Consider the following 13,317-nt stretch of genomic DNA (forward strand, 5'->3'; position numbering starts at 1 on the left):
GTTGGGGAAGGATAGAAACCTGCCAGTTTTATATTTGTCTCCGTTCTGTTGCAGATTTTCCCTTGCTTCCTTTATGTTGACAGACACCATTGTAAGCAGGACAGTGAGGAGTTTGCAGTTGCCTCCCTGGCGATATGATTATGTCAGATTTTTGAATCTCAAAGCGGTACAATTGTTTTGCATAGAAACTTGGCATTTTATATTGTAGGCCTGTAATTCTTAGGAATAACTCACTCAGATCTGTCCAAACAAGAGTCTAGTAGACATCCCAGGTATGATAAAGTTTGAAACACGAAATCTTAAATTATAATATAATAAATAACTATAAATATTTATCAAAAATAATAATATAATAATAATAAAATGAATTTTCCTACAAATCACTATTGCTCAGTTCTGCAAGTGTTCTAATTCACTATTGCCCCGTACACACGGTCGGATTTTCTGATGGAAAATGTCTGATCGGAGCGTGTTGTCGGAAATTCCGACCGTGTGTGGGCTCCATCGGACACACAAAGTTGGACAGCAGGAGATAAAATTTTCCGACAACAAAATCCGATCACGTCAATTCCGACCGTGTGTGGCCTGTTCCTGGAGCACTAGTGTGGGACACAAGAACACCATTTTTATTAGGGGGCCACACAGGTGCTCCAGTGTATACTATAGGGGGTCTCCATCTGTGAAGCTTGTACTAAACAGGTAAAGTATTGCAGCTTGACAAAGGGCAATAAAAAAAATACATATTGGAACTCGGCTAAAATAGACAATTGTACCCCACTTCCAAGCAATGTTTCCTATTTCTAGTTCTGCCATCAAATATCTGTGTGCTAATTATACCATTTTTGTTTTACATAGGGGAGAAAAGACTCGGAGGACACCCCTCATCCGAGGAGACCAGAGACCCCCCACCTCTGGAAGAAGGGGAACTTACACCAACACAAGCTGAGCAGGAGGATGAAGAAGATGTGGTGGAGATTGGCACCACAACAGGTGAGTGTCTGCGACCACAGGCTCAGGTAAAAGAGATGGATGGTGGCAGATTTTTGAGACCTGTTTTTTTTTTCTTTATCTCTTTTTAGGTGATCGTGATGTGAGGGATAGAGAAGGCTTAGCTTCAGAAAGTGCCCAGATCCTGATCGGGGAGATCATGGGGTGTAATGCCTAACTGCAAAACATCCAGCAAAAAATCCATGATGTTATTAAAAAAATAATAACATCATTGATGTTTTGGGGCGAATTTAAAACCCCACAAAATCACTTTTTGTATTGTGGTTCAATCTTTTAAATTTTTTTGCAATGTTTTGAAAAGCCACATTTGGAGGATGCACACAGTGTGCCAACATGTGCTATCTGCCATCACGGGAGATCAATGGACGCGTTTTGGGGGTGCAACCCCTTCCTCAATTATAAAGTCGCGTTGAGGAAGGGCTTGCTCCCCCAAAACACGTCCCTTGATCCCCCCTGATAGCAGATAGCACATGTTGACATTGGGAAATTGGTGTGCATCTTCCAAATTTGGCTTTTCCAGGGGTGATTTCCCCCCATCTGAACGCTATATCAAACCCAGTTCCTAAATACTGATGTCTGATATAGCCTTCAGGTTTTACCTAATGTGAACTTTGTAAGTTCAAGTTTTTTGGCTTTCTTGTTGGTTTTACACAGGCCTGTTTTATCTGAAATGGACATTTCAATTTTTGATAATGCTACTGCAAAAATTGTTATACAACAAACATGTTGGTTTGTTTTAAAAACCTTTGGTAAATGCACATGTGATTGTGCAGGTATAAAAAAGTGGCTTACTCAAGAATGTGTGGATTATTGTCTCAACACTACAACACTTTTGAGGTGATGTAATAGCTGTTTTATGCAAAAGTGGGGGTTATTTCCTAAGGGCAAATCCTCTTTGCACTACAAGTGCAGTTTCAGTGCAGTTGCAATTGCACTTGTAGTGAAATGTGTTTTTGCATTTAGGAAATAACAGCCAACAGTGCTTTGTATAAGGTTACCCAATCACGACATTTTCTGCACTCAAAACATTTCTGTCAGGGTCAGCTAAAACAAACACAAGCAGTAAATGTCCACAAAGATTTTCTTTTTTTTTTTATTTTAAAAAGGCTTCACATATTGTCTGGCATATTGATAGCCCCCCTACCCGCAAAGAACTCCAGGTAGCGTAACCGGACATCACGGGCACTCAGGGAGGGAAAGCCAGGACGGCCACTTTCAAGCGCCGTCAGTGTGGTTTGATGTAGGATTCCGGCCTCAGGCCCAACTGAGCCAGCATAGTTGGCCGAATGTTTCCGTAAAAAGTTATGGAGAACACAGCACGCAAGTATTATATGGTTCAGTTTATACTCTGCCATATGGATAGGTGTCAGAAATAGGCGGAACCGGCTGGCCAGGATTCCAAATGTGTTCTCCACCACTCTTCGGGCTCTGGCCAGCCGGTAATTAAAAACCCTCCGTTCCGGGGTGAGGGTCCTCATCGGGAATGGCCGCATCATGTGGTCCCCCAGCGCAAATGCTTCATCAACAACTAACACAAATGGGAGTCCTTCCACATTGTCCTCTGGAGCTGGCAAGTCCAAGCTGCCATTCTGGAGACGCCTGTAGAACTCCGTCTGGGCGATGACTCCACCATCGGACATCCGGCCATTCTTCCCCACGTCCACATACAAGAAGTCGTAATTAGCCGACACCACCGCCAACATCACTATACTATTAAACCCCTTGTAATTATAATAGTACGACCCCGAGTTGGGTGGTGGGACGATGTGGACGTGTTTCCCATCAATTGCCCCTCCGCAGTTAGGAAAGTCCCACCGCTGGGCAAAGTGGGAGGCCACAGTCTGCCATTCCTGTGGCGTGGAAGGAAACTGTTGAGGAAAAAACAATAAACATTACTATTTTTACTCTGAAACATGGCAAGCAGATTAGACACAAACATTATGGGGCAACCTCCAGATAGCATTTATTAAGGGGAATTTAACAAGGCCAAAGTATAAGGTACACCTATCATATTCCCCCTCCCCCCCTCTCATGGGTAATTTCTAACATTATGGGGTGTGTGGAAATCTTGGACAGGTAACCCTCTTCACTTCATTGAGAGATGAATGCCTAAATAATGGGTCTTACTTGGAACAGCCCCTCCTTAGTTACACTATTGGCAGCCCACTGGACAGGTAAGAAGTGTCATAATACAAAGATATAAATACACACTGTACACATTTGAGGACATTTGGACATTCTGCTATTACCTATCAAGATAATAATAGGATACAAAAACTTTAAACAGTACCATTGGAAAGTATACAGGCAGGCCCTTGCACTACATGCTTTGGGTAATTCAGCCATAAATCTGACCACAAAAGAGATAGGTATAGTGTGTATGGGTTTGGCAAAGTCAGCAGATAGATGATTGAGGATAGAGAATTGGGATCAGCTGACTTAGCAGTTGGGGGAGGGAGGGTTACTAAAAATTATTTTGGGACACCACAAAAAAAAGCCTCTGGCACTCTGCCTGAATTTAAATCAAAAATAACATTACCAAACATTTTAGGGGGTGTTTGGGGTAAAGCACTACTATGGAGCTGATAAAATACATTGTTAAGTGACTACATGAGGTGAATATAGGGCAGGAGACACCATGCTGGGGAGGTTATTGAAGGGCAAATATGTATGAAGGACCTTAAATAATAATTACATAAAAATCCAGCATGCATGAGGACAAAGGGGACATTCACAGCATATTACAAGCATGGTAATTAGGGAATGAGGAAAGAAATACAATATATTATCAAACATTAAAGACAATAAAATGTGATATAAAAGGATAAAAATCCTACCTTCATATACTCCTTCTGCAGGACCTGTATGATGGCAGTACAGGTCTCTGGGATGATGATACCCAGAGCCTGGGGGGAGATGCCTGTCGAGAACTTCAAGTCCTGCAGACTTCTCCCTGTGGCCAAATACCGCAGGGTAGCGACCAGCCTCTGCTCCGGAGTGATGGCTTGCCTCATGCAGGTATCCTGCCTGCTGATATAGGGGGTCAGCGAAGCCAACAAACGGTGAAACACGGGGTCTGTCATCCTGAGAAAGTTCCTGAAATCATCAGGATTATTCTCACGGATCTCACGGAGCAAAGGCATATGGCAGAACTGGTCACGCTGAAGCAACCAATTCTTGGTCCATGAACTCCTCCCCACCCTGTTCATGGACTGGACTTGTGTCAAGGTCAGGACCCCAACACCAAGCCCCCGCACAGCACGAACTCTACGAGGAGTACGCATACGAAACATGGCTAGGAAAACGGTCGGCTGCTCAGAACGAAGTAACAGAACGCACTGAAGAACAGCAAGGCCTGTGAAGAGCGACCTGAAAAACAGCAACGAGCAGGCAAGATCACACAGAAAACTCTGATACGAACTGACTGCACGCACTGAAGAGCAGATACAAACCCACAAGCACAAACTGAACGGCAGAAAACGATCTGAAAGCCATGAGTCTGAAAAAGCGCGAATCGTCTCTCACCAAACTTTTACTAACACGAGATTAGCAAAAGGAGCCCAAAGGGTGCCGCGCTTGGTTCTGAACCGGCCTTTTCTAGTCTCGTCGTACGTGGTGTACGTGACCGCGTGGTTGGCGATCGGAAATTCCGACAACTTTACGCGACCGTGTGTAGGCAAAACAAGTTTGAGCCAACATCCGTCGCAAAAAATCCTAGGATTTTGTTGTCGGAATGTCCGAACAAAGTCCGACCGTGTGTACGCCCTATATCGCTGTTTTCTAGCTGGTCTAAAACCACTTTTGACGTAAAGGAACACTTTTTAGTTGCTATGGACAATCTCAAGTTTCCAGGCAAAAAGAACAGTATAAATAATAGAAAACTGCATGCAGGGCACTGGACAAAGCACTAGGGACAAAATGGATGTGAAATGATTTGATACAATAATGTAATCTGTAAGATTACAGTGTACTGTATGTATTGTTTTTTGTACTTTCAGAATTTGCCGCCGGGCTCTGCCCCCATGCGTTGTGATGCTCGTGGGGAACGTAGCCCACCACACTGTGCATCGGGTGGAGGACACAGCCCACAGACACAGCGGGGGGACATTGCAGGATTCTAGGGACAAGGTAAGTAACCTGGACCAGGATCCTGAGATGCAACCCCGAGTGTGGCTCGGGGTTACCACTAATGGTACTGAAATTTAACCCCGAGCCACACTCGGGAATACCGCCAGGAAGGTTAAGGTAAAAAAACCTTTTACCTTTACAACCACTTTAATTTACTCTCTACCCTCACCCAGATGGTAAATAAACTAATGGTGTGGAATTCTTTTCCTCCAAATCTTATAGGTTATATCAACTTAAGATTTGTTTACTGATTTTAGACACATGCTAGATGTATATATAATTTGTGTTCACTTTACTTGCTATGTGATTTTGCACCATTTCACCAATAATGTTGGTAACATAAGTATTGAGCACACTGCAATGATATTGTAATGTATTATTTTTCAGATTACTTTTTAAAGAAACAGTATTTTTGTAACATAAAACTTTATTTGACAGCACAACACAATTATAGTTTATTTATTTTAAAATATATAGCAACAGTATAATTTTTCAAACAATCTGCACCCTTTCTCATTGAAAAGTAGTCCTTGAGATCCAGGCAAGTGACTTTGCCTAGGCTGAGGTCATGTCATCAGTGTGCTGCAGGCAGGAGGATGTATTTCCGCAGTTTCCTTTCCAATAAACTGCTACATTGTATCTTTGTAGCATTTACAAAGTGGAGGACTGCAGAGACTAGTCTGTGTCAGACATTTGGAAAAACATCAAAGAGCTGCATAGGCACCAAGATTTATGATTGTGTCATCTCTGAGCCAGCATCTAAGTTCATGAAGTAGATACTGATCCTGTATAATACCTGTGTCGCAAGGTCCCAAACCTCCAAAGGCCTAATGGCGACCTCCAAAGTCAGGGATAGCTGATATCCGTCTTTGTAGAGTGGGTTACAAGGCATGGTGGGTGTGATGCAAGAGGGAGTGATGGGCACCAGACACTTTTTGAATGCAAAAGAGATTTATTGTCTCTTAACAAAACTGGGAGAGAGGGTTAGGGCCAGGACACCCTTGAGTAGATGCAATGATAATTGGCAGACACTTCTATAGGTAGACAGCTATACAGTGGAAGGCCTCCAGCCAGATAACACTTCTGTATAGATAGGACTGCTGCCTCCTATGGCAACAAATCTTGTAACAGTCACTAACGGTAGTTGTACTTAACTATTGGCAACACAAAATAGTTCTTCTCTTTCACTACAGTCTCTTACTGTAGGTCTTTACTCACTAAGCTCCCAGTCTCTCACTAGACCTCCAGATCCAATCACCACTGAATCTCCTGAGCTAGCACGCTGTATACTCCTCAAGCGTCACCCCTGCTATGCTGCTGGGTCCCTAGCTTGATACTCGATGCTACTCAAGCGTCATCCCTGCTGTCCGGCTGGGTCCCTGGCTTGGCACCTGCTGAAGCTTTCCCCCTTCTTTACCATCCCCAGCTGGTAAAGAACTGCTCTGGTACTGGCTCCAGCTTACTCACTGTAGTCTCCGGTAACAAGGTGGATGGTCCCTTAGTGGCGACAGCTTCCCCTCTTTCTCCGACCACAACTGGCTCCCCGTCCGGCTGAACCTTCACAACTCAGTTGGACTCCAATCCTGCAGTCCCAACCACACGCTGCTTCTCCTGCTCCTAGATAGGCCTTAGGCAGCCTAGCAGCCAGGTGTTCCCTGAATAGGCCTCAGGCTTCTGGCCTAGCAGCCCAGGCGACATAACACACATCAACCCAGACAGCCATCCAGGTGGCACAGAACCCCGATCGCCTGACTCCATCCAAATAAATAGGCTCTCCCAGCAGGCCAAGAGACCAAGAAACCCTGCCAATTGGCTGAGACACCCCATCCATCCATAGTCCGACCTTGCTACACCCTTGTCAATTTAATGCCACCAGCAAGCACCACCTAGTGACAGAAGAGAAAAGATACAGCAAACCAGAGTTAGAGAGGAATCAGTGGATCTTCTAACAATCAGCCAGGATGATTAATACCTGACCAACTGAATGTATTAGCAACCCTGCCTAAACAGCAGGGTGCTACACCTGAATAAAGGGGTGTCCATTCTTGTGGAGAGAAAAGCACAGGAAAATATGCTACAGAAATCTCCCTCCACTGAATCTGGCTGCAATCATTTTAACTGTGGACAGCTGAAGCTGCTGCCTGTTCACTTCCTGGATTTACACAGACACACAGAGGCACACCTCCAGCTCTGCAGCTCTCATTGGCCCTCTTATGACTCATCCCCCCTCCCTTCCGGGCAAACTCTCACAAGAGCACTGTGGTACAAGCCAACCCAGTTGTGTGACAATAGCGAATGAATATTCGCTATTGTTACACTGATCCTCCTCCCCGCCATTCAGGAAGCAGGTCCTGAGGCATGTCACCCGAGTGGCTGAAAGGACAGGCGATCCTATTGGACACACAGGAGGAGGAGGCGCATGGCAGAAGCCGCCATGATGCAGAGGAGAGGGGATGCGATAGAAGCCCGCAACCTACATAGGGTAAGTGCAGGGGGGGCAACCAACTGACAGGGGGGGCGGGGGGTGCCGCCGGCCGACCGGGGGGGTGGTAGTTTGTCGCCCCCCCCCAAAAAAAATAAAAACACACACCAGCCCCCAATAACCATTGTTCACAGCCTCCTCCAAATCTCCAAATTCCTGCTGTGGTCTGACTTTCTGCTTTAAGGTATTCCTTCTATGCCATCTCCCCATCCTTTGTAACCAGATGTCCTTCTTCATTCTTTATGGGGCCAATATGGTCTGTCCTCCCTTTTTTACAGTTTCATACTTAAAGAATTTCTTGGGATTTTTTTTTTTGCTCTCCTCTGCTATGTGTCTTTCGTGTTCTATCTCAGCCGCCCTAATTGCACCCTTACATTTCTTGTTGCATTCTTTATAAAATCTGAATGCTGATGATGATCCCTCAACCTCATATTTTTTCAAAGCCTTCTCCTTTGCTTTTATATGCCGTTTTACATTGGAGTTAAGCCACTCTGGACTTTTGTTCACGCTTTTACATTTTTAAATCCAATGGGATGCACTGGCTAATGCCCTTATTTATTATGCTCTTAATGCGAACCCATCTCTCCTCCATGTCCTAAGATTTTATCCCAAATTATATCTTCTAGCAAGGTTCGTAGTTTAGTGAAGTTGGCTTTTTTGAAATTCAGTGTCTTTGTATTCCCCTTATGTTTCCTATTTGTGTGATTTATACTGAAGCCAATTGACCTATGAGCGCTGTTTCCTAAATTGCCCCATATTTGATCAGGTCTGTATTGTTGGTAATCAGTAGATCTAGTAACGCTTTATTTCTAGGTTGTGCTTCTACCATCTGACCCATGAAATTTTGCTGCAAGACATTTAGGAACTGGGGAGCCTTAGACAAATGTGTGGTTCCCTCTGCCCAGTTTATGCCTGGATAATTAAAATACCCATTATGATGACACTTCCCATCCTTGCTGCTAATCCAAATTGTGATAGGAGGTCCACCTCCTTCCTTAGGTTAGGGGGCCTATAGCATACTCCCAGTAATCATTTTCCCCTTAGCTTCATCCCTTTGGAGCTCTACCCATAAGGATTCCACCTCCTCCCTAGCTCCCTTAGTGATGTCATCTCTCACATTCACTTGTACATTATTTTTGATATATAGACATACCCCTCCCCCTTTTTTACCCTCTCTATCCCTGCGATAAGGGGAATACCCTTGAATGGTTGCCAGCCAATCATGAGAGCTGTTGAACCAGGTCTCTGAAATTCCAACAAAATCCAAATCCTCCTCATACAACAGTATCTCTAGTTCACCCATCTTGTCTGCCAGGCTCCTGGCATCGGTGAACATGCCACATAGTTTAGACATGTTATACTTACATGCTCTGTGCAGTGGTTTTGTACAGAGCAGCCCAGATTTTCTTCTTCTCGGGTCCGTCTTCAGCTCTCCTGTCCCCTCCCTCCTATTGAGTGCCCCCACAACAAGCAGCTTGCTATGGGGGCACCCAAGCTGAGCCACAGCTCATTGTGTCCATTCAGACACTGAGCCATAGCCCCTTCTGCTGCACACAGAAGGCTTTGTATCTTAATGCATTAAGATAAAAAAAAACTTCTGCCTTTACAACCACTTTAACTTCTGTTTGAAACAAGCAGTGCATGTTAGTTGCTATCATGCGCACTGCTCTATACACTCTACAAATTCCATAGTTCATAGTCTCCAGTTCATCTCGGCAAAAGAGTGTGGCTACATTTCTACACATATAGTCAGAAAAGGAATTTTTTTCCATTACTACTAATGGCATTAATCGGTGACTTATAGTGGGAAGTGCGGGGGGGGGGGGGGGGGGATCTGCCACTAACTCACGCTGGGGGGGGGACTGACTAATTGCTACTGACATCACCAGTGATACTTGAAGGATATGCCCACTTGACTAATTTCAGCTTGTCACTTGTGACTTATTCTAGAGTGCTCCTTTAACCGCTTCCCGACCAGCGCACGTGATATACTTCGGCAGAATGGCACTGGTGGGCAGAAGGGCATACAGGTACGTCCCCTTTAGGAAGCGGCGCTGCGTTCTCCGGGACCGCGGGTCCCGCGGACTCGATGTCCACCGGGTGCCCGCTATCGTGTCACGGAGAGGTAGAACGGAGAGATGCTTTTGTAAACAAAGCATTTCCCCGTTCTGCCTAGTGACAGGACAGAGATCACTGCTCTCTGTCATCGAGAGCAGTGATCGCTGTCATGTGTGTTATAGCCCCTCCCTCCCACAGTTAGAATCACTCTCTAGGACACAGTTAACCCCTTCATCGCCCCCTAGTGGTTAACCCCTTCACTGCCAGTGTCATTTACACAGTAATCAATGCATTTTTATAGCACTGAATATGACTGAAATTACATTGGTCACAAAATAGTGTCAAAAATGTCCGATGTGTCTGGTATAATGTTGTGGTCCCAATAAAAATCACAGATCGTTGCCATTACTAATAAAAAAAAAAATAATAATAAAAATGCCATAAAACTATCCCCTATTTTGTATAACTTTTGCGCAAACCAGTTAATACACGCTTATTGCAATTTTTTTTTAACAAAAATATGTAGAAGAATTGTATTTTTAGATATTTTTGGGGGATATTTATTATAGCAAAAAGTAAAAAATAATGTGTTTTTTTTCAAAATTGTCTCTCTTTTTTTTCTTTATAGCGCAAAAAATAAAAACCACAGAAGTGATCAAATACCACCAAAAAAAAGCTCTATTTGTGAGGAAAAAAGGACGTCAATTTTGTTTGGGTACAAGGTCGCACGACTGCGCAATTGTCAGATAAATCGACGCAGTGCCGAATCGCAAAAAGTGCTCTGGTCAGGAAGGGGGTAAATCCTTCCGGGGCTGAAGTGGTTAATAATTAATTTAACCTTCTGTCTTGATATATTTTGCAATAGTGTTATAAGAGAAGGGAACACATATTGCAGAGAAAGAAATCCGGCCGGATGCCCAGAACACTGTGGTAGGAAAAGAAGGAAGTAAAGCTTGCAAGAAAAGAGGAACTCGCTTAGTGGAATATTCCTATAGCAAATAAGAAATTGCTTGATTAAGCAAATCTTTAATTATGCTCATGAATATTTAGTGTATGCTTTATTAAGTGTTTATGATTAGATAAGGAATGTTTGGGGTACATAGAACACACCCTATGTATGTGGTTGGACAAGTCCCTATTGGTTTAATAATGCCCGGTCATATCCTGTTTTGTATGTTATACTTAAGATAAAGAATCAGGAAATAAAGACGAGTAACACTTCTATGACACTCATGTGTTGGAGTCTGAGTCCGCTGCTTCCACAGGGCCTTGTGTGTGTCTGGACGTGGAGAATGGAAAGGTATACCACAAAATGTTAGTGTTAGGAGAATACCTGTAATGAATGGAGACCAATGGCTGACAATGCCAGACAAGCTCAGTTGTCAGGTCTGCGAGAGACAGGAAAGTCTGAATAGCTATACCTATGATCAGTGTTGGGGTCACAAGCCAAGGTCGATGCAGGAGGAGAGTTTCGTAGTCGGGGGTCACAATCCAAAAGCATCTGCTTTTCCATTTTTACATCCTGGTCTATAAGAAATTACAAAATTGAATCTTGAAAAAAAAAAAAAGAGTCCACCTTGCCTGCCTTGCATTGAGCCTCTTTGTGGATTTAATAAATTCAAGATTTTTATGGTTAGGGAGGACAGTTACGTGATGTGTGGTGCCCTCCAGAAGGTGTCTCCATTCAGAGAAGGCTTCTTTTATTGCTTAAAGTTCCTTGTTGCGGATATCATAGTTCTGTTCTGCAGTTGTCATTTAGCGGGAATAAAATGCACATGGGTGTAATATAAAATGTTCACCAATCCTCTGAAAAAGAACTGCTCTGATAGCTGTATTGGAGACATCTACTTCTACTATAAAGAGAAGTTCTGGATTAGGAAGTACCAATACAGCTGCAGTGGTGCATACAGTTTTTAGATGTGAGAAAGCTATTTCTACCACTGGAAGCGTGTCTCCTTTCTTGTCACATAAGTAATGAGAGCCACAATTTTGGAAAAGTTTTTAATAAATCTCCGGTAAAAGTTTGCGAACCCCAATACCCGTAGCACATGCTTTATATTCGTGGGGGTAGGCCAGTCTAGGATGGCTTGGATCTTGCTGGAATCCATGTTCAGTCCTTCAGGAGAGAGGATGTAGCCCAATAACTGCATACAGGTCTGTTCGAAATCACATTTTTCCAATTTAATATATGATTTATTTTGTCGTAGTCGTTCTAATGCCGCGTACACATGACCGGACTTTAGGGCATACTTGGTCCGGCGGACCGGAGTCCGTCAGACTTTTTTTCCCCAAAAGTTCGACGGACCTAGAAATGAAACATGTTTCAAATCTTTCCGATGGACTCGAGTCCGGTCGAAAAGTCCGCTCGTCTGTATGCTAGTCCGACGGACAAAAACTAATGCTAGGGCAGCTATTGGCTACTGGCTATGCACTTCCTTATTTTAGTCTGGTCGTACGTCCTCACGTACGAATCCGTCGGACTTTGGTTGATCGTGTGTAGGCAAGTCCGTTAATTCGTAAAGTCCGTCGTAAAGTCCGTTGAAAAGTCCGCTTGTGTGTACGCAGCATAAGACAGTACGGACATGATCCCGGTGCTCCAGTAAATTGGTCGAAAAGATAAGCAAATCATCCAGAAAAGCCACCACAAATTGGTCTAACAAGTCTCTGAAAACATAATTTATGAATTGTTGAAAGGTCTCTGGTGCATTACAGAGACCAATGGGCATTACTAGGGATTCATAATGCCCATATCTTGTCCGAAAGGCCGTCTTCCATTCATCTCCATGACGAATGCGAACAAGATTATATGCACCCCGCAGATCAAGCTTGCTGTTCTAAGTCTCTCGAATAGTTCTGGAATTAATGGAAGTGGGTGATGATTCTTGACTTTCGTTTTATTTAATTCTCTGTAATCAATGCATGGGCGCAGGGTTCCATCTTTGTTTGCAACAAAGAATAGCGGGGCTCCAGCAGGGGATGTTGAAGGGTGGATAAGTACTTGCAGAAAGTCCCCTAAGGCTTTCAGTTCTGGCTCAGAAAGGTTGTAGAGGCAACCAAAGGGAATTGGGGCACCTGATACAAGCTCTATTGGGCACTTATAGACTTGGTGCGGTGGCAATTAGTTTGCATTTCTTTTATCACAAATGTCTTTAAAGTCTTGATACTGGGGGGGCATAAGCTTGCACAGGGCTCACCCTAATCACTACATGCAGTGCTGATTCCCCTTCCTGGCCAGGCTTCCCCCCATATTGTGCCTCCCCTCACAGTGCTGCTGGTTTCCCTTCTCTCTTCTCCCCCTGTCTTCTGTGGGGGATATTTCAGAGTGGAGAATGGGGGGAAGGGGCTAGTAAATATGTAATTTACTGGCCCCTTCCTTTTCTAAATGAACACAATGAACTCACTCACTGTGTTGTTCATTCATAACTGAAGCATAGTATACTGTGAAGCCGTTCAGCACAGAGCACTTCCCATTCATTCAATGTCCAGTGCAACTAAGGCTGCAGAGACTGGAATGTGTGTTTGAGCTTTGGGGTGCACACCCTTGTGCACACCCTAATGCAATAGGCTGCGCACACCTATGCTGGGGGGAAATCTTTCCAGGTTAGTCAATGTCACTCCAATAACAGTGGGTGAGGTGTCCT

This window comes from Aquarana catesbeiana, linkage group LG05 (genome assembly GCF_042186555.1).
Source record: "Aquarana catesbeiana isolate 2022-GZ linkage group LG05, ASM4218655v1, whole genome shotgun sequence".
Classification (NCBI taxonomy): domain Eukaryota; kingdom Metazoa; phylum Chordata; class Amphibia; order Anura; family Ranidae; genus Aquarana; species Aquarana catesbeiana.